Source organism: Mustela putorius, unplaced genomic scaffold (genome assembly GCF_011764305.1).
Source record: "Mustela putorius furo isolate JIRA1106 unplaced genomic scaffold, ASM1176430v1.1 tig00000228_pilon_pilon_pilon, whole genome shotgun sequence".
In the NCBI taxonomy this organism is placed as follows: domain Eukaryota; kingdom Metazoa; phylum Chordata; class Mammalia; order Carnivora; family Mustelidae; genus Mustela; species Mustela putorius.
This window is the reverse complement of record NW_025421322.1, coordinates 7,988,345-8,009,607: the sequence shown is the minus strand read 5'-3', so window position 1 is coordinate 8,009,607 and position 21,263 is coordinate 7,988,345. Positions and strand designations below refer to the sequence as shown.

At 36.1% G+C, this 21,263-nt stretch overlaps 1 protein-coding gene across 44 annotated transcripts in view; it reads right to left on the bottom strand.

The window, feature by feature from the left end:
* Window positions 1–21,263, bottom strand: part of RIMS2 (regulating synaptic membrane exocytosis 2) — a 595,904-nt gene that overhangs the window by 323,907 nt on the left and 250,734 nt on the right. The gene's annotated exons all lie outside the window — the stretch shown is intronic.

The window sequence follows — 21,263 nt, the reverse complement described above, 5'->3', positions numbered from 1 at the left end:
AAGAATATTTATCATAGAATTCAGTTCCAAAAGAAAGTCTATTATTAATTAGCATTTAGCAAGTCATCTAAGTACTTTTTAAAAATCATACCTTAGAAAAACTGAATTCGGTATTAAATCCAGCAATCACGTTGTTCTACAGATTATGAAATTTGCCTGAAGCCTGTGAATCATACTGTAGATGCTGATTTGTACTGGATTTAAGTAAAAATAGAACAGTTCTCATGATTTCTGAAATTGGGATAACTATTGTCACTGTTACTTAACATGGAATAAAGTTTTTAAAAATACATTTTAAGGTAGTACATTAAAGCTATGCTAGGAGCAAGGCAAGATTTTATTCTATGACCATTCTTATCAAACAACGAAGAATCCGCTCTCAATTACTCCAAAATATTAAAATATTCTGTCCAATAATTTTGCCAGCTAGATCATGAATTATTTAATATATACTCTCCTTAAAATTAAAACCCCTATGTTTTTGGACACTATATTTTTTTCAGGACCTGGAGAAAACCCATGAAAATTCGAGTACTGTATCTCTAAGCTCTACCTTTCCTACTGCCCTCTGTAAGCAAGTCTTGGCATTTTTTATTATTATTAGGTGGAAAACATTTAATTGGTAAAGAACTGAATGCTATATTGTACAATCCTCGAAGAAATCATAAAGCATTTAATAGTATTTTACCCTTAAGTTATAATTCAGAAGAATGGGGCATTTCACCTAAGATGTTATATTTCACTTACTCCTTCAAAGACACTGAGAAAATAAGAGGCAGAGTCCAAAATTATGTCTTTCTTTAGAATAAAATGTATTGGGGATGTTATGTAGTTCCTTACTTTTTACTCCTATGCATCAGTCATTCCCTATCCCTGATAAAACAATATCAGCCTATATTTGTATTCACTTTATATTCATCTCATATCTGTTCACCTTACCTTTTCTTATGGAAATCTAGGTTGTTACAATTATTTTCTCTTTTCCCATATTAGAGGGGTCTTACCCAGAACCAGTTTATAGAAAATCACATTCAGAAATATTGTGAATGTATCTTAATTTGTAGCATTTCTGTTCATTGCTTATCATTTTTTAGTCATATGGACTAGTCAATCTATTCCTAAATATTCTACCTTTACTTCACACCTAACATTCCGTTTTAAATGGTATTCTGATTGACATAATAGTTTGAGCAAAAAACTCTACCCATTAGTCTCTTTAAAGCTCCATGTCTAAAAATCAGACTGACTGACTGATAGAAAAACTCCAAATAAAAAGACTGTTTTCCAATTGAAATCATTTTCAACAGTTTCCCAAAGGTAGGCTCAATTTATGTGCTATATAAGAATTCATCGTGTTTTCACCATAGTTTCCATTTTAATATTTACAACTTTTACCATGCTATGTGTTTTGTGTTATTATACCACCGACAATACTGACTATATATACTACAAAATAATCATCAAGTCTCTGAAAACATAATCTAGTATAAAACATTTAAAAACACTTATTAGGACACTGAAAGGTTACAGGGAAATTTCAAGCTTTCATATTTATGTACTTTTAACTCTTAAGACCTATATAATTTTTAAGAATCAGGATACTGAAAGTAAAGAATTTGAAGATTACTAATTTCTGCAAATTCAAATTTTATGCAATTCAATTAAGTACTACCTATAAGAAAAGCCCATAATCGTAATCTTTATTAGTAGATATCATTAAATGACTGTCACTTATAAATAATAGAAGTGATATTTGAAGAATCAATAATCCAAAAAGAACCTCCATCTTTTTAAAAGCTTTTTAAAGCATGGTTATTGCTTAATAAATTAAAATGATACTTCATTAACTCAATGACACAATCCTAACCATATAGATTAAAAATAACATCATAATCAAATTCTGAAATATGAAGCAATTAAGACATATTAAATACAGGATTTAGCAGAAATACAGGAGCCTGTAAAACATGAAAAATATAGATCCCATGCATAGAATTCCTACAAAAAGCTTCTAATAAATCAAACCCTTTATATTCACCAAAAAAGACCAATCTTTTTTTTACATATCACAATATCTAACACATTTTTATAGTTTTACCTTTTGCTCAACCAATGCACATCTGTCGAGCATGAAGCATCATGTTGACAAAAATACATCAACACTGTGCCAGGCAGTGCTTTCATTTAATCCTTCTAGCTCTAGCAAAATCATAGGATCCATCCTTAATCAGTTGATTTGAAATTCTCTACTTGCTTACGATCATTTTATTTCAAAACTGAATTATTAAAAATTACATGTAAAACAACACTCGTTCATGGGTGGAGTCCTAAAATCCTGTAGTGATGGGCCTGTTAAGAAAAAGGTTATTCTTTAATGCCGTTGCTTCGTGGCTGGATATAGCTCCAGGTCAAGCAAGAATGTACCCTGTAAGGAGGATTATGGTACTTAGCTGATTAGTGCCTCACAACACTGAATACCAAATGCATCCTACATCCATGGCATTTCCGGGCACTATACTTAAAACGGACAGACTGAGAAATTTGTCAAGTACGTTCTCCTACATGAATTACAGTATTACTAAAACAGCAGAATTCCCTGTGTTTGCCATTGATGTCCATTGCGTTGCTTTCACTATAAAATGTACAGTGACAATAAACATTGTTGATAGTGTAGCAGATCTATTCTATAATTTTTTTCAATTATTCAGTAAGTGTCTTAATCTTCACTAAAAAGAGAATGCTTCCCCAGAGGTGCAATGGGACAGGAAATACCAGTTTCCATAGAAATGTAATAAAAAATAGTGTGTTCTAGGGGCGCCTGGGTGGCTCAGTCATAAAGCATCTATCTGCCTTTGGCTCAGGTCATGATCCCAGCATCCTGGGATCGAGCCCCGCATCAGATTTCCTGCTCCACGGGAAGCCTGCTTCTTTCTCTTCCCCCTTCCCCTGCTTATATTTCCTCTCTCACTGTCGCTCTCTCTCTCTCTCTGTCAAATAAATAAATAAAATCTTTTAAAAAAAATAGTGTGTTCTATGAACTAAGAAATTCATTAGACACTGAATTTCAATCAAGTTTTGTTCACTTCCTCACTTGATCTCTAAATGCCTCTATTCAGTCACTCAAAAAAAAAAAAATAGTAAAGAATAAAAATAAGAATAGTAATAAATAAAAAATAGAATAAAAAAATAAAAAATAGTAAAGACAGTAAAATTTAAGAGCACTCATTTTCATAGGAATGCTAACCAAGGACAAAATTCAACCAGTTAGACTCCATAGTTAATATCAAACTGAAAAACAAACAAACAAAAAAAAAACCAAAAGATTTGCCAAAATATACTTTGGTTAGTCCAGAAAATTTCAGACACGGGATTACAGTTGATATTATCATAGCTAAGCTTCCTCTTTATTTCCCCTTCCATTCACTTTTCCCACTTCCGTGACTTTTCCTGGCAGCATTGTCCCAAATTAGCGCACACCCCACGGCCAGTCCTCTGCCCCACCATTAACCTTGTTTACTGCTCCTCTTACTTGCCCACCTCAGACCTTCATTCATGTCATTCCTAACATGTTTAGTCTTTATCGATCTTTTTAGGTCTCCAGTTCCCTCCTCCCTACCCTTTGAGAGGTATATTTTGCTTTTAGGACTTTTTTCCCCCATTTTTAATACCTTACTTCTGTATTTTTAAAAAATTTTTGGTAAGTACTTCCCATGCATTCAAATTTATGAGAACCCAATGTGGGATTTAAAAGGTTATCATGAAAATATAATTTCAGTATCCATTGACTTCAGAAGTACAAAGTAAAGATTCTATAAATCAGATACCAGTTTAATTTTTTATTTTATTCATGACAATATTTTCAACTTATAGTTTAAGGATGAAGATATTCAAATCTCTAGAAAATGGTGTACAAATGATGCTCCCTTATAATAACCCATTGTGCCATTCTCCTCTTGCCACTATCCCTCCCAAAACAACAACAACAAAAAAAAAAAAAAAAAACAAAAAAACCCTAAACATGTCAAAACAAACAAAACAAAACAAAACAAACAAAACCTACAAAGACTAGGAACCATTCTATACCAGAAGACAATTTCAAACTAGTGATTTTATTCCCCTTTTTTAAGGTGCTGAGTTTATGACAGCCTTAGAAACAACCTTATGATATTCATTGAAAAAAACAACAACAACCATACAAAGAAGTAAAATGAGCAAGAAATAGAAGAAAAAAGTACAGATATATTTAGCTAACAACTCTCTCCCATAATCATCAGTGAAAGCCCCCAGAGTCATTTTATCCCATTCTCCCCCGAAACATTTTACTGAACTGCAATTATTGGTTTAATACACCTATTGCAGTCTCTCCTTTTTCTGCTTGTTCCAAAAAGACAACTTGGGGATTTTTGGATTGGGGCTTACAACAATAGTTACTCAGAGAAGAGAAATCTCTTCCTACAAAAGGACACGAACACATCTAGAAATAAATGTCAGATTAAAAAATAGATGCTGCTTATGTGCAAACCAAACGCGCATGTAATTAATTTTCATCCTAAGTATTTCCTTATAGGGAAAAAGAATCACACAGTGTTTTAAAATACAGTTAATAGAGACAAGCAGGTTTAAGGAGAAGCAGCGCCTTCCGTCACAGTTCATGGTAATTCTTTCCTCCCAACGGCTTGACCCATTGATGAGGAAATTCTATAGGATCTACCTTCAGAATAGATCCAGAACCCAAACACTTCTCCCCATCTCACTGCCTCCCCTGGCCCATGCCTGAAGAAGTTACCACCATTTCTCATGGGAATCGCTGTAAAAACTTCCTAACTGGTTTCTCTGCGTCTACTCTCCCCCCTTCCTTTCAGCGTCAACACAGCAGAAAGAAAGTCAGTCAGATATGCTTGAAACCCATCAGTAATTCCCCATTTTGGCTGACAAGGCCTAAGGGATCTGCACCCATCACTTCCTACCGGTCCCTGCCGGCTCACTCAGATCCAGCCACCATGGCTTCCCTGAATTTTCTCACTTTGGAACCATCATTCTGGCAGCTCCCTCGACCTGGAATGTGGCTCCTCCATGGATCACCACACACCCCCTGGTCTTTGTCAGTAGAGACCTTCTTTATTTGTCCCTCATATCTCACTTTCTCAAGGAGGCCTCCCCTAACCACTCTATTTCATACCTCAATTTGTCTCCAGCCTCTGCACCTCCAATCCCAATCCCCTAAGCCCACTTAATTTCTTAAAATCTTTTTCATAACACGTATTGCCTTATAATTAAGGTATAAGTTTTATTTGTCATGTTTACTATCTCCTATTATGTACATTTCACAGGTTAGAGGGGGGATCACTGCTCTAGGTTACTCAATCACCAAATACCTGGCACCTAGTATATACTCAATAAACTTTTACTGAATAAACAAATAAAGCTACAGAAGCAAGGTACTTTTACACTATGATAAAAATAAATATCACTGGGGTGCCTGGGTGGTTCAGTGGGTTAAGCCTCTGCATTCGGCTCAGGTCATGATCCCAGGGTCCTGGGATCAAGCCCCGCATTGGGCTCTCTGCTCAGCAGGGAGCCTGCTTCCCCTTCTCTCTCTGCCAGCTGCTCTGCCTACTTGTGATCTCTTTCTTTTTCTGTCAAACAAATAAATAAAATCTTTAAAAAATATATATCATTTGACTTATTTGACCAAACTACTTACGATAGAAATGTAAAAGGGTTATCCAAAACCCACACTCTTTGTTTCCCTTTTTTGTATTTTACCTTAAAAAATAAACTCACAAATTACCCAAAATACCACCCCCAAGGGAACAAGTAAAAGATGTGCCTTTGACGGGTGAATTTTAAGAACATCCACCTCTTCACTCTCCCAACTACTTAATTCTTTCTGTGCAATTCTGTTGGTCTGTAAGAGCAATCTGAGAATTTAAGTGACATTTTCAGAAATGCAGAGAAAACTACAGGGATAGGCAGATAGGGAGAGGTGAGGAGTCAACCAATAGGCCGCTTCCTGAGAGCAGAACAGAAAGAATCCTTAAAACCCAGAGCTACCATTCTGTCAAGTAGCCTGCCACCAACCCACATGAGAAAACCACTCACTCGAATTATTTTAGAGTGACAGGTACAAAGGAAGCCTTGCCAAACAAGATTTTTCTCGGAAGAGAACTGATGATAACCAACTCAATACTACAGTACTGTCTAGAGCAACCACCATGACAAAATAAAAACAAAGACAAAAACACAAAACACATTTTATGTAAATGTGGGAGCCGTCATTATACCAATATTTGAGGTTACAGAAGATTTCCGGTTCAATTCCTGGGTGTTCGTGTGCCAATAAGTAGACACACACAGCTTGTTATCTTGACACAAGGCTAAAGAAACAGGCACAAATTATTTGTGCATGATCTTCACCTTCAGATCTGACAGGTAAACCAAGGAAAGAAACCTGATTTATCTTCCCGTTAACAGAATGTTCTTTCTCAGAGAAAACAGCACCTAACTCCTGCACACTGGGATGATCTGTTGGGAGTTCCTTGGCCCTCTACAGCAATATTGCATAGCTCCAAATGATGCATCGGTCAGCCCCACTGTTTACATAGGCAGTGTATTCTCTGGAAGATAGGTACTCTTAGTTTCTTAACACTTTAAGACTTTAAGTGAAATACTATGAAATAGAATCTTTAGTAGATTGTCTTCAAAAGTGGCTGAAAGTACTAAACAATTATATCTCAGAGTACCACTGTTTTCACTCCATTCCCAGTCTGAGATAGTTTGCCCCAAACCTGTCCATCAATACCATAAACATATTAAAACAGAATGGAAATTTTAAGGAAGGGGGACTGAGGACTTGAAGAAGGTAACATGGCTCCTCATAGAGCATTCTATAATACATCCTCTTTTTTAATAATTCTTTCCGTGAAGTAGTTCTCCCTTCAGTAAATCTTTTAGTCTCTTATCAGCTTATCTCCACACTCCTCTACAAATGTCCCACACTCCTCTACCAATTTCCCCTGCCAGTGTTGTGTTAGAGCTAGTCACTCCACACCACCTCCCGCAAAAAAGTTTGATGCTTACTGGAGTTCAACCCCAAATCACGTGAGGCGGAACGTGATGGGAGCCACTGCTAGAGCTGAGCTTTGTGAAAGAAGTCTGGTAGGTTTTAACAAGTGCCTCTGTGTGGTTTCATAATATTTAAAACACGATGTTCTCTTTTAGATACCAAACTGGAAAAGGGATATTATTTAAGAGGCATGTCGGAAACCATGAGGATGATGAGTCATCAGATCAGACGCTGGAGTTAGGACTTTCTTTTCAATGTGGACATGTTTTTAAATATAAATGCCTCCAGATAAATTACGCATTTTGCCACTTTTATGGCAAAGTTACTTTAGCAATTTTAAAGTAACGGATGGAAAGTAATACCACATAGTGAGATTATTTCTTTAAACTTTAATTTATGCCTCACCTCTAAAAATACGTTAGGTAAAAAGTGAAAAATGGGAGAATTGGGGGGGGTTACTAAAAACTTCTCCATGAAGAAAATAGGACATGTATTCTGGAAACAACTATAAGGAATATCTGTTGCTGGCCGTCTGTCGCTGATTTTCTTCTTTCTTGGGAGGGAAAGAATGTTTCCTCACTCTCAGCTTTGTGGTTTGGATCGAAATGCCCTCACTTGACCAAGGGGTGCACCCAGATTAGCAGGCATCGACCCTGCATGTACCATCCCCATTCATGACCAGCACAATACCCTGAGCGGGTCCAATCATAGTGACTTACAAAGATTTGTCAGACAGTACTGAGACAGACTCCTATTTTATGACTGAGGCTTCCTGTAACTCTCAGAGCTACTGAAATCAATGTAGGCTCACAAGTTGGGGGAAATATTCCTAAAATGAAGTCATAAAGACTGAGTGACACCTAGTAACAATTAAAAATAGAAAGAAATTAGGTCTTGAGTCACGTGAACTGAGATTCAAGATCAATCCCAAAGGCAGTAACATTTACCTCTGGAGTTTTTAATCAGGTAAACCAAGAAATCCCCTTCATTTCTTTAAGCCAGGCTCAGCTGAATTTTCTATTATTTGCAACTGAAATCTTCTTGCTGACATAGAATCCATGGTACACACTCTAAAGCCTTTACGTTACTTTCTCATCAGCTGTCATGATGCCTATGAACTCTATTTCTATGGAAACAGGTTTTTTTCTTTTGGGAAAAGTAAACACACTGGGACCTTCTGGTTTCTTGCAGTCACATAATTTCTTTAAAGTGTTTCCCATTTTTTACGTTTCTATTTAAATTCCAGTTATTTAACAAACAGTGCAATATTAGTTGTAGGTGTATGATACAATGATTCAATAATTCCATACATCACCCAGCAGGTGCTCATACAGCAAGTGTGCTCCTTAATCCCCAACCCCCCAACCCCTCCCCTCTAGTAACCATCAGTTTGTTCTCTAGAGTTAAGAGTCTGTTTCTTGGTTTGCCTCCTTCTCTCTCTCTTTTTTTTTTTTTTGTCATCTTTGCTCATTTGCTTTGTTTCTTAAATTCTACATATGAGTGAAATCATACAGTATTTTCTTTCTCTGACTTACTTTTCTTAGCATAATACTATCTAGCTCCATCTTGCAAGTGGCAAGATTTCATTCTTTTCTTTTTTAAGATTTTATTTATTTATTTGACAGACAGAGATCACAAGTAGGCAGAGAGACAGGCAGAGGGAGGGAGGAAGCAGGCTCCCTGCTGAGCAGAGAGCCCGATGTGGGGCTTGATCCCAGTACCCTGGGATCATGACCTGAGCCGATGGCAGAGGCTTTAACCCACTGAGCCACCCAGGTACCCCCACGATTTCATTCTTTTAGTGGTTAATATTCCACTGTGTGCGTGCGTATGCATGCGTGTGTGTATATCACATTTTCTCTATCCACTCATCAGCCAGTGGATACTTGGGCTGTTTCCATAATTTGGCTATTGTAGATAATGTTGCTATAAACATCAGGATGCACATATCCCTTTGAATTAGTATTTTTGTATTCTTTGGGTAAATACCTAGTAATGCAATTGTTGGATTGTAAGGTAATTGTATTTTTAACTTTCTGAAGAATCTCCATATTGTTTCCCAGAGTGACTGCACCAGTTTGCATTCCCACCAACCTTCTCATTTTCCACTAAAAATAGTCATTTAATGAAACCAAACTCTTTTCTGAGATCAAAAATCACAAGAGTGCATCCTTAATGTTAAATTTCGTATGATAATTATGATATTAGACTTGTTCTATTTAAGGCGACAGAGTGATCCAAACAAATCACACTCAAACATGTGTCAAGCAACAGCAACCAGCTGCTTTTTTTAATTCACATTAAGCTATCCCCCACCCCCAGCTTCTAAGCTAATTCACACATAAGAGGTAAACAGAGTATGAAATATTACTTCTATTACTGGTAAAATTGAGTTTGCAGAATTGCCTACCTCTAGGTACAAGCACATTTTCTAATACCAAGCCCCACAATCATACACAAACACCTATTTGGGCACAGACAACACTGGGGTAAGACTATTTTATAGCGTATCCCTATAAAACTTAAGGCAGAAACAGAAGAGACATGTGCTATCCCTTACGCAGCTTGTTCCCAAGAGAAAGAGAAATGAGAAAATGCTACTGACGCTTACTTCCTTTACCCCAAGGCAGAGTGGAACAGGGAGTCAAAGGGAGCCAGGAACATTCTAGTGCAGCTCTCTCCAACGGAAGCAAATGTGGGAGGGAGAAAGAAGGGTACCCGACCTACCAGTTAAGTCCAGAACTGCGTTAAGTTAAAGCCATTCTGTGGAACACAGGACTTCATGACTTAGCGTTCAAAATACACTTTGCTCAAACTGTAAACTGAGGCGGTAGCACTAAGAAAGGATCAGTTTATAGAGTTCCTAGCTAGGGTTGAACCAAGACCAAAGGCAAAACAGACTGGGGCAGACACAGCTGGTGGCCTGCCGAATATATCGAAATCTCTTTTCTTTCTTACAAATAGAATCCTAATTTTATTTAGATCCACAGTGTACCTAGTCCAAAATATTTATATGCCAGGCTCTTTTGTGGGTAGGCGTGGTCATGTGACGGAGTTCAGGTCAGTAACAGTCAGAAGTTGACTAGATATAGGCTCTACAAAGCTATTTATTCCTAATGAAAAGAGATGGAGTCAGCTGGCATTCACCTTTCATGCTTTGCCCTTCCTCCTTTTTGACCGGAATGTGGTCCCTGTTCCTTGAACTCAACAGCTCTCTTTTAACTGTGAGTTTGAGAGCTCCACACTGTGGGTCGCAGGGCAGGACAAAACAAACAACAAAAAGCAGAGGTCTCTGCTGATTTCCTCAAGCAGTTGTGCCATCCTTGAGCTAGCTATCTCCAGATTTGCTTTTATCTTAAGAAAACATAAAACTCCTTCTTTATTTAAGCATGTGGCTATGCTTTATAGGTTATATATACAGCTAAACCCACTGCTACCTGAGCCAGAGAAAGACTCGCCTCTAGTGAGAATTCTAAGACATCTGGGGCCGTTAGTAACCTGGCTGCTATTTCAGTAGAAACTGAACAGTAAGAAAGGTCTAGAAACAGAAAATATGTGCAGGTTTACTAATAAATATAAGCCAAGGGGAGAGTGACTTCAAATGAAAGAGGCAGAATAGTATAGTACAGATCCTAATTTGCTATCCAGTGGTGACCGCCACCAGCCTATTGTAAACGGTGCCTGCCAACTCTGTTTAGTGATGTCACATTGGTACCTTAAAATCAGCCATGTTGGGACATGGTCATTTAGATCATGAAAATTAATAAATGTTATAAGTCAAGTTTCCCTCCCCCCACCTTTGGAGAGGTGATTGTGCACACCACAGCTGATCCCCTAGTACTAAACTAAACAAGAACCTAGAAAAAAGTGCAACAATTAGCCAACAGCTATCATTACTTATCCAACGTCTGCAATTCATAAGGGCAAAGAATTCCTAACACAGAGCCTGACATTTAGCAGTATCTTAGTCATTGTTTGAGAAATGGAGGGAGTGGGGGACAGTAAAAGAATTCCTCAGTCACTGATACCTATAGAGTTAATTTTACTTTTCAAAAGAATTTAAAACAGGAAAATGAACTCCTGAGGTTTTAATTTAATAATACCTGAAAATCTCTGTAATTCGTTGAACATGGCATTCCACCCCCAGTTTAAGACTCTTTTGTTTGAGTTGCAAGTTATGACAGTATTTAAGAGCACTTATGAAACCAGAACATGTTAGAACTTCAAAAAAAAACCTTGGTAAGTACGATCTTCAACGATCCAATGATCAGAACCCTGACAGTAGGCAGGGAAAGGGCTGTCATACTGCGTTTCAAGTTCCCCAGTGAGTTATGTGGAGAAAACTGAAAGTACTTACCACTAGATGGCACTAGATTATATAATCGAATCTTGATCTCGAGATACCCACAATAAAGAACTATTCTCATTTTTTCATTATTCTAGATTTTTATATCATGTAAAATCCCTTTATATCATCTTATTCATTGGAATTCATTTTGTCAAAACTCTTTGCCAAAGAACTTGAAGTAGCACAAGAAATAAAACGCAGAAAACAGTTGAGTAGAAAAGAAAATCACAATCAAACTAAGAAGTGGCAGGGGAGGACAGAAATCAAAGCTGGATGAAGATTTAAAAGGCTCATGTGCCATGTGAAGCATTTTGAGCTTTCATTCTCTAGACAAAGAAAAGGTCATTGGATGGTTTGTGTTAGAAAGTTAACTCATAATCTGGTTAAAACAAAGGACAGGAGCAATTCTAGTGGTAGGAAGAGCAACTGGATTATTCCAACAATTCTGGTGAGAAATTATGAGGTCTTTGACTAAGGCAGTGGGAAGGAATGAAACGAAATATACTTAGGAGATTAAATCTGTGAAACTTTGAGATTAGATTAGGAGGGTAAGGAAAAAGGAAGAAAAAAATTGACTGAATTTTATTTCTTGAGTAACTAAATGAATAGATTTAGAATAGAAAGGAAAATGTTTGTAGGAAAATTTGTTTTATTGTCTAATGAATAAATGTATTTCATAAATGACACTGAACAGTAAGAATCTATGCATGTTCCTCTATCACTGAACAAGAGATGTTCTGGCTACATGAGCATTTTTGTCTACTTGGTGGATTATATTTCTATACTGCGTATGAGTGCTTGAATACACTCGTCCATAAATTAATGAGTGTGATGAAGAGTATTATAAATTATTATTATTGTTATTGTGATACTTCAGCTCAACCAAGCACCATGTACCAGGTAGTGTTCTCGGCATGTTACGTGTATCCATACATTCACCTTACAAAATAATCCTGTGAAAGCGGTATTACCATCATCCCCATTTTTCTGATGATTGACTGTGAAGTTATTTATCTCGCCTCAAATCACACAGCTAGTAATGGCAGAGGAGGAATTTAAAACTAGTAAGAGAAAAACTGCCCGTACAGCTCTCAGCTTGTGGCTGGCTTAGTTGCTATCAGTTAGGCTATGGGATGTCCCTGGTACATGTAAACAATTCCACAGAAGGTCACACTGAAAACACTCTCCGTGGCTATTACAGAACGAGGCCTTACAACACTATGCCATCATCTTGTCTGAGCAGATGTAAAAGCAAAGACACTGGGCAACCAAAATGACCAACCATTCCCTTTCCCTGGCTACAAAAGTAACTATTGCTTCCCTCAGGTAATAACTCTAGCACTGTTCTATTCCTCCCACCTCCTAGATAAAAGTGAGCCTACTCAAACTGTCCCTACTTTTTAATAGCATCCAAGTTCAACCCGGATCCCCATTTTCTTTTTCTTTTTTTTTTTTTAAGATTTTATTTATTTATTTGACAGACAGAGATCACGAGGAGGCAGAGAGGCAGGCAGAGAGAGGGGGGGAAGCAGGCTCCCTGCTGAGCAGAGAGCCCAATGCGGGGCTCGATCCCAGGACCCTGGGATCATGACCTGAGCTGAAGGCAGAGGCTTTAACCCACTGAGCCACCCAGGCACCCCCCTTTTTCTTAATCTTCCCCCAAACTACCCTCTGTAGTTCTGTAACAATCTTCCCTTAACCTCTTCTCACTAAGATACCCTACAATTTCACAAGGTGTGAGGCCTCTCTTGCCGTAGCAAATAATAATACCCAACTTTTTTTGACTAGAGATGTGCTCCTGGTTGTCTTTGACTGGAGGACATCAACACTGCCTCTTCAGGCTCCAAGGCTTCTGCCTTAAACACAATGCTATGAGAAAACAAAAAAACAAAACGCTTCATAAACACTCCTCAAACAATGAAAAGTACATGATATTAGGGAAACTGTCAACCTTAAAAACAACTGAACAGCTAAGAAAACTAACAAAAAAGAAAAAACTAAAAAAATAATGGTTTAAAAAAAATAAGTGCGCTTGCTGCTAAATGCTTAACCTATTGCCTAATTATAATGGCAACACATGAGATACTATATGTTAAATTAATTTTTTAATAAGTCTTATTTCACAATTGGATCATACTATATTCATAGCTGCTTATTAAGAATGAAAATTCAGTCATTACATTAACTAAAAAAAAATAGGCAAAGTTGGTTTTAAACCTAGCTCTTGATTGGGGCGCCTGGGTGGCTCAGTGGGTTAAACCTAGCTCTGTGATTAGTTGTGTGATCTCAGTTTCGTGATCTGTTATTGGGAATAAGAAATATAATAAAAATGAAATGAGATAATATATGTTCAGTGTTTAATACCATGCCTTGAACACAGTAAGTGCTCAATGGTAAAAGGCATTATTTTGGGGTATTATTGCTTACTGGCAATGCAGAGAGTACAGAATATAAAAAGCAAATTTTATTTCCTTTACTCGAACTTGAACTTGAAATTTTGTCCAACATATTTCCCCACAACATTGTTTTAAGCCCTAGTTTGCCTCTTAGTCCACCCTCTCCCCAAGCCCCCAAATTCCTAACAACGACAATGGCCATTAACATTTACTGAATACTTACTATCTGCTCAGTACTATGTATGGTGACTTATTATACTACCTCATTTACTCTGAACAAACAACTCTATGAAGAAAGTTTGATTAAAATTCTCTTTGTATAAATAAGGAAAGTGGAACTTAGAGAGTTTAAGTAAAAGAAAACAATTAAAGAAAGACCTAGCCACAGGAATCAGACAAGAAAAGGAAATAAAAGGCATCCAAATTGGTAAGGAAAAAATTAGACCGTCATGACATGATACTTTACAAAACCCTAAAGGCTCCACCAAAAAGCTATCAGATCCAAAGGGGCACGTGCACCCGAATGTTTATAGCAGCAATGTCCACAATAGCCAAACTATGGAAAGAACCTAGATGTCCATCAACAGATGAATGGATCAAGAAGATGTCGTATATATACACAATGGAATACTATGCAGCCATCAAAAGAAATGAAATCTTGCCATTTGCGACAACATGCATGGAACTAGAGCGTATCATGCTTAGCGAAATAAGTCAAGCAGAGGAAGACAACTATCATATGATCTCCCTGATATGAGGAAGTGGTGATGCAACATGGGGAGTTAAGTGGGTAGGAGAAGAATCAATGAAACAAGATGGGATTGGGAGGGAGACAAACCATAAGTGACTCTTAATCTCACAAAACAAACTGAGGGTTGCTGGGGGGAGGGGGTTTGGGAGAAGGGGGTGGGATTATGGACATTGGGGAGGGTATATGCTTTGGTGAGTGCTGTGAAGTGTGTAAACCTGGTGATTCACAGACCTGTACCCCTGGGGATAAAAATATATGTTTATAAAAAATAAAAAATTAAAAAAAAAAAGCTATCAGAAATTAAAAAATGAATTCATTAACATTGCCAGATACAAAGTCAACACACAGAAATTGGTTGCATTTCTATATGCTAACAAAGAAGCAGGAAGAGAAATTAAGAAAACAATTCCACTTATAGCTGTGCCAAAAAGAATTAAATACCCAAGAAAACAATTAGGGAGGGACGGAACCATTCTGATCGTGAGCCCAGTTTGTTTTACTACAGAACCCATATTCTTACAATAGTCTATCCCTTTAAGTGTTCAGTTTCGTGAGCTGTCTCAGCTTGCCAGAGAATAAACATGAAAATACTATGTTTCTCTGCTCAGTGCATCCAACTATGTTCTGTTGAATCTACCTTTCCAATTCCGTAACAACATCTGAATAACTCAACTATAGCTACCTTGAAGGACATTGCTACAGTCCTATGATACCAAATTTTTCTCCCCTTCTGGGCATCCAGAAGACCATACTTCTCATCCCCTTTCTAAATGGAAGAGGCCAAATGATAGATACTGTCCAGTGAACTATGAGGAAAAGTGTATCATTTGTGAGCTGAAGTTTAAAAAAAATAAATAAATAAAATAACATGTTCAATTCTCCCATCTCCCTTCGTCTGTCCACATGTACCAGATAGTGCAGCTGCAAAGTCATAGAGCTGGTACAGCTAAACAGCATGGGAGATGATTACTGTGAAAAACCACCTTTACCCACAGCACCACAATATACCACATTATAGAAGAGCAGGTAAACTTTTTTTTATACGAATCCCTGGGATTTTAGAGTTGCTTGTTAATGCTACACAACCTTGCCAATCCTGAATAATACGCTTAGACATTCCTTTCCACCCCACGCATGGAAATACAGGCTGTTCTCTGCCCACACAACCCCTACTCCCACTTTCTTCCAATTATCTTCTCCTCTGTTGAAATAGACACAGGATGGATAGATTCATAACTCTACTACCTAGGAAGTTAGCTAACCAGGGAGTAGAATGTTATTATCCCCTTCCTGTTAGAACCTCTAATCACTTCAAATAATTCAGAGATTCCCTTCACTTAGTTTTTGGTAGATGGGGATATATATTCCTCCCCACAGTGTGGAAAGGAGAAAAGAAGCCACGGCACACTGCACGAGACCCAGGTTCATTATTGAGGTTGCTCTCTTCCCCTACCCTCTTTCCAGTCCTCTCTCCTATTATGAAAAGTAAAGATTCCACTGGGGTTGATGGCTGAAGGCAGCTACCAGTTCATCTACTTTTAGAAAATCTTGGGAGAAGTACTGGGTCTCAATTACTGTCAAACTTTTGTTTAAGGATGGGGTAATTTTTGCTTTTTTTTTTGGCCTGTATTAGACTTCAGTCAATAATTCCAAAGCAATATATAATTCTAACATATAATTCAATATATAATTATGACATATAATTCCAAAGCAATATATAATTCTAACAAAGCAATATAGAATATAATTCTTATTGCAAGTACTTAATATCCCAGGTTATCTCAAGCTATGATTTGTAGTACTTATCTAGGTTATTCAATACAGAGAATTTCTTCAAACCACGATTATCTATTTCAAATGTATATTAAAAAGAACCACTCGGGTTGAACCCATTCACACATGTGTATGAATGACAAAAATACTTACAGATGGCTCTTATTTTTCTTCTCTCTAAAATGCATGATTCAAAGTAGATAATGAGGATCCCCTCAAGTTCTACCCTACTATAATCCTATAATACTGCATATTATATTGTTGTAAATGATGGCTCTCTAATGTTATATATATACATATATGTGTGTGTGTGGATATATATACATATTTTTTTTCCACAGAATTTTTACCATACTACCCAGCTAGGAGAGATATATCATGGTAACTTTAAGTAACTAGGTTCTGAATTAAGGTAAGTCCAGTTACCTCTAAGCTGAGGTTTTCCTTAACTTATTCCTGCTAATTTTATATGACAATCCAATGTTTTTCTGCATACTAACATTAAAGCAACTTGGAAAGTTCACCTTTTTACTTTAAAATTTAAAAGATAAGGGGCATTTTCCTTTATGATTGAATAAAGGTAAAAAGGATCCAATGACCACTACCAAAATTTTTTATAATACATAACACAGTCTAAGAAAATTTGGTTAAATAATGTTAACTAATAATTGGTAAACATAATAATATCAGGAGCAATTTTCATTCGTTCAATGGTGTCTGCACTTTCTACTATGGGGCTGGAATTTAGCAATTTTATAAACTAATATTCTTCTGGCTGTCATGAAATAATAGGGTTTTGAACTTTTTGGTCTTCTAGTAACCAAATATAATTATACCAATGTGAAAAGCTATTAAACTATTTGGGTTTTTCTAAGGTACTCTTCCAGAATTTAAGTTGTGCATTAATAATATTTCATATAAGAATATATACATATAAAAATAATGTACAAATGTTACCTATTTTCCTTATATAAATATATACTAAAAGGATTTTAATAGAACTAATGACTGAATACAATATATGACTTTCTGACCCTTCAAAAGTAATTTTTTAAAAATTAGATTTAAGCTCTCCTAATAAATCCTTGTTGCTTTTCCTTTTTAGTTTTCATGTATTGGATAGATTTCCTGAAACCTGAATGAAATATTAGAAGTTGGCAGATTTTTCTGACTGTAATATTTTTTTATACACACTATCAACAAGCATTGAAAATTTTCAGTTCTAATTTTTCTAATGAAATAGCATTATGTACGTCTAGCTTAATGTAGTGATACTTTAGTTAGCAATCTTATAAAGTTACTTTCTTAATACTATTTTTTAATGTATAAAATAATTTCCTTCAAAAAACTAGTACAGTCTAATGTAAGTAAAAAGTTATAGAGGCAAAATAAACCCTTATACTAAAAATTAAAATCAGAAAGTATATGTTAATAAAAAGTTATTAGAAGCAGTACCAAATACTTTATCTATTTTGTTTCACTCTTTCTTTTAATAAAGATTTTATTTATTTATTTATTTGACAGAAAGAGATCACAAGTAGGCAAAGAAAGAGAGAAGGAAGCAGGCTCCCTGCCGAGAAAAGAGCCCGATGCGGGCCTCGATCCCAGGACCCTGAGATGATGACCTGACCCAAAGGCAGAGGCTTGATCCACTGAGCCACCCAGGTGCCCTCACTCAGTTTTTATTCCTTTATATATATCTTAATTCCCTACTGCCACAACGCATTGTGATAGACATGGGTGGAATTAAAAACACTAATAAAGTAGTATTTATTATATCTTTTAAATGTTTTCTGAGAGCATACTAAGAAGGTTAGACAAACCTAGCCAGGACAATGTCTCATGCCTGTTTTAGCAAGAACGTGCAAACGTTTTTGTAGCTCATCTCTAAAAGCTAATCTAATAATCAGTTAAGACTGTTTTTGGCTAAAAGTCCCAGAAAAATTCATCAAAGAGCATTTTTGACAGGAGAAGTATTTATCTGTCGTCCACAACAAGGTGTTAGTCCAGGACTGGAACAGCACTAAATGATGCCAACGAGGTAATAGACTCTGTGTAATGTATTGTTCCACAATCCTGGACTTTGGCTACTGCAGCTCAGGCATTCCTTGCATGTTCCAAGAAGGAAAAAGGGAGAAGCCAGAAAGCTGCACCAGTAGACCATTTTCTCTTTCTCCAGAACTGAGTCCCAAGGCTGCCTGAAGCTACAAAGAAAAGATAAGCTTTTCATTTTGCAGCTTCTGTAGAAAAAAGGATCTACAGTAGAGATCTTAGTAAGATTGCAGAAAGTAGCTACATAAGTCTGTGATGTTATTTTGTTTTCCCAATTTGTGTAATTCTAAACATAATAAGGTGAACAGAGTATCGTAATAGTAATTTTAGGGTAAGATTTAAAATAGTAAACATTCAGACATTTAGGTGGGAAATTGATGCCCAATAACTGTGAGATGAAAATAAAAGGCCAAAATGCAGACTCTTATATAAATACACATCTTCAAATAAACCTATATACCCCAGAGCAAAACTTAAGATTCATAGCTCAAAGAAACCAGTAAGTGAAGGTTTTTAAAATAAATATTATATTAAATATTGAGTTGAAGGTTGAGAAACAATTATAATACACATGAACAAAAAGTTGCTTAAGAATAATGACAAGTAAGAAAAGAAGTGATCATGGTTATACACAAACGATTTTAAAAAAGCATTTCAACAAATTGGAAGTGTCCTATCCTGTCCATTTCAAAATAAGAATATATTTCGATGAAAGATTCTGAGACACTAGCTATGTTCTTGGAGTCTTCAATAAATGCTACATATATCCGATGCTTGCACTCATATATTAATAAGTAACTCATTACCTGATTTCTTTACCTATCAAGTTTGGTAACAGAATCAATAGTCACGAATTCCCCTGAGTAAAATTGTATACCACACAGCAGTATAAAGTACTCTGTTAGCTATTATCTAACTTCTCTGAAGACAGTCTTCAGATTTGGAGGGAAAAAACGTAAAGGTTAATGTAATGACACTGAATGTCTCTATGTATTATATGAATATCAAAAAGGGAAAAAAACCTAACTTGAACTTCCTTGGAAAGCTTTATAAAGAGACCAGATTTAGAGATTAATCTCCAAAATATATAATTAACATACACAACTCAACACCACAGAAAACAAACAATCCTATCTAAAAATGGGCAGAAGAAACACGTAGACATTTTTCAAAAGAAGTCCTACAGATGGGCAACACAAATATGAAAAGATGCTCAACATCACTAATCAACCAGAAAATGCAAATCAAAAACCACAACGAGATATCACCTTACACTGGTCAGAATGACTAAAATAAAAAGAGACACAAAAAAAACAAGTATTGGCAAGGATGTGGAGAAAAAGGATCCCTCACCCACTGCTGGTGGGAATGTAAACAGAATGGGGGTTCCTCAAAAAGTTAAAAATACAAATACCATATGATCCATTAATTCCACTACTGGGTATTTACCCAAAGAATACAAAAATACTAATTTGAAAAGAATTATGTTTACTGAAGCATTACTTCCAATAGCCAAGGTATGGAAGCAACCTAAGTGTCTGTCAGTGGACAAATGGATAAGGAAGATGTGGTATGTACTTACAATGGAGTATTACAGAGCCATAAAAAAAGACAATATGGATGGACTAGAGGGTATTATGCTAAGCAAAGTAAGTCAGACTTAGAAAAATAAGTACCATAAGATGTCACTCATATGTTGAACTTTTTAAAAACAAATAAACAAACAAAAAGCAAAATCAGACCTATAAAAACAGGGAATAAACTGATGGTTGCCAGAGAGAAGGGGGATGGAGGAATAGGCAAAATGGGTGAAAAGTGGGAACTACAGGCTTCCAGTTATGGAATGAATAAATCATAGGAATAAAAGGTACAGCATATGGAATATAGTCATGATATTGTAATAGTGTCACATATGGTGACAGATGGTACATATGTTTATGGTTAAGTGTCACATAATACATAAATTTGTGGAATCATGTCACACCTGAAATGAATGTAATTTTGTGTCAACTATTTTCAAATATATATATTTTAAAAGAGAGGCCTAATTTATCCATACTATGTCACCAACTTAAAAATGGTAAATCAAATAATTAATGGAAATATTTAATTGCTATTTATTATAGCTAGCATTAGATAGACACCATGTTTGTCATTAAGTAGAATCAGTGTTTTGGTTATTTAAAAATGAATGCTTTCAGATATATCCCAATAAGCTGTAAAAGGTCTTCACATTTCTTGTGTCCTCTTTTACAACTCTTATCACTTCTTTTCAAATCGCCATGTGCACTTGTCCTAACAAATTAATCAGTTACAACTGAAAATTATTATTGTGAAATAGACATGACAACTTCTTCTGAATAAAAAATATTTTGGAATCTCCTTCCAATGCAGTCACATATAAAATATAGTTTTGTACTTATTATGTGCCGTGTTAGTAAATTAAAACTTGTATGTCAGAATATTTTGTGAACTACAAAATTAAAATATTACTAATATAACACTACCTACGGTCTTTCAAAATTCAAATGAATATTTTTGTGCATATTTCCTTTTTTTCTTTTTCATGTGTATTTCATCCATTGATAACCCAAGTGCTAAAATTATTCCCCAGTCCCTATGTGAGACCACTGCTACTCTTTCATGCTATCTTCTTTAACCAGTTGCTTTTTGCCCAGTTCTATTAATGCTGACTGGGCTCATACCAACCAGCTACTATGCAGTAAGGAACACACACAATCCAATCTTGCTGGAAGTTGCAACCACTGTCCTATTGTCAAAGACACCTCTTCAGTCTCAAAAATAACATTTTGGAGGAAAAAAGGTCATTAGCATTCTTTCTTGGAGTAAGGGGATCTAGGAACCATAGTATCCTTT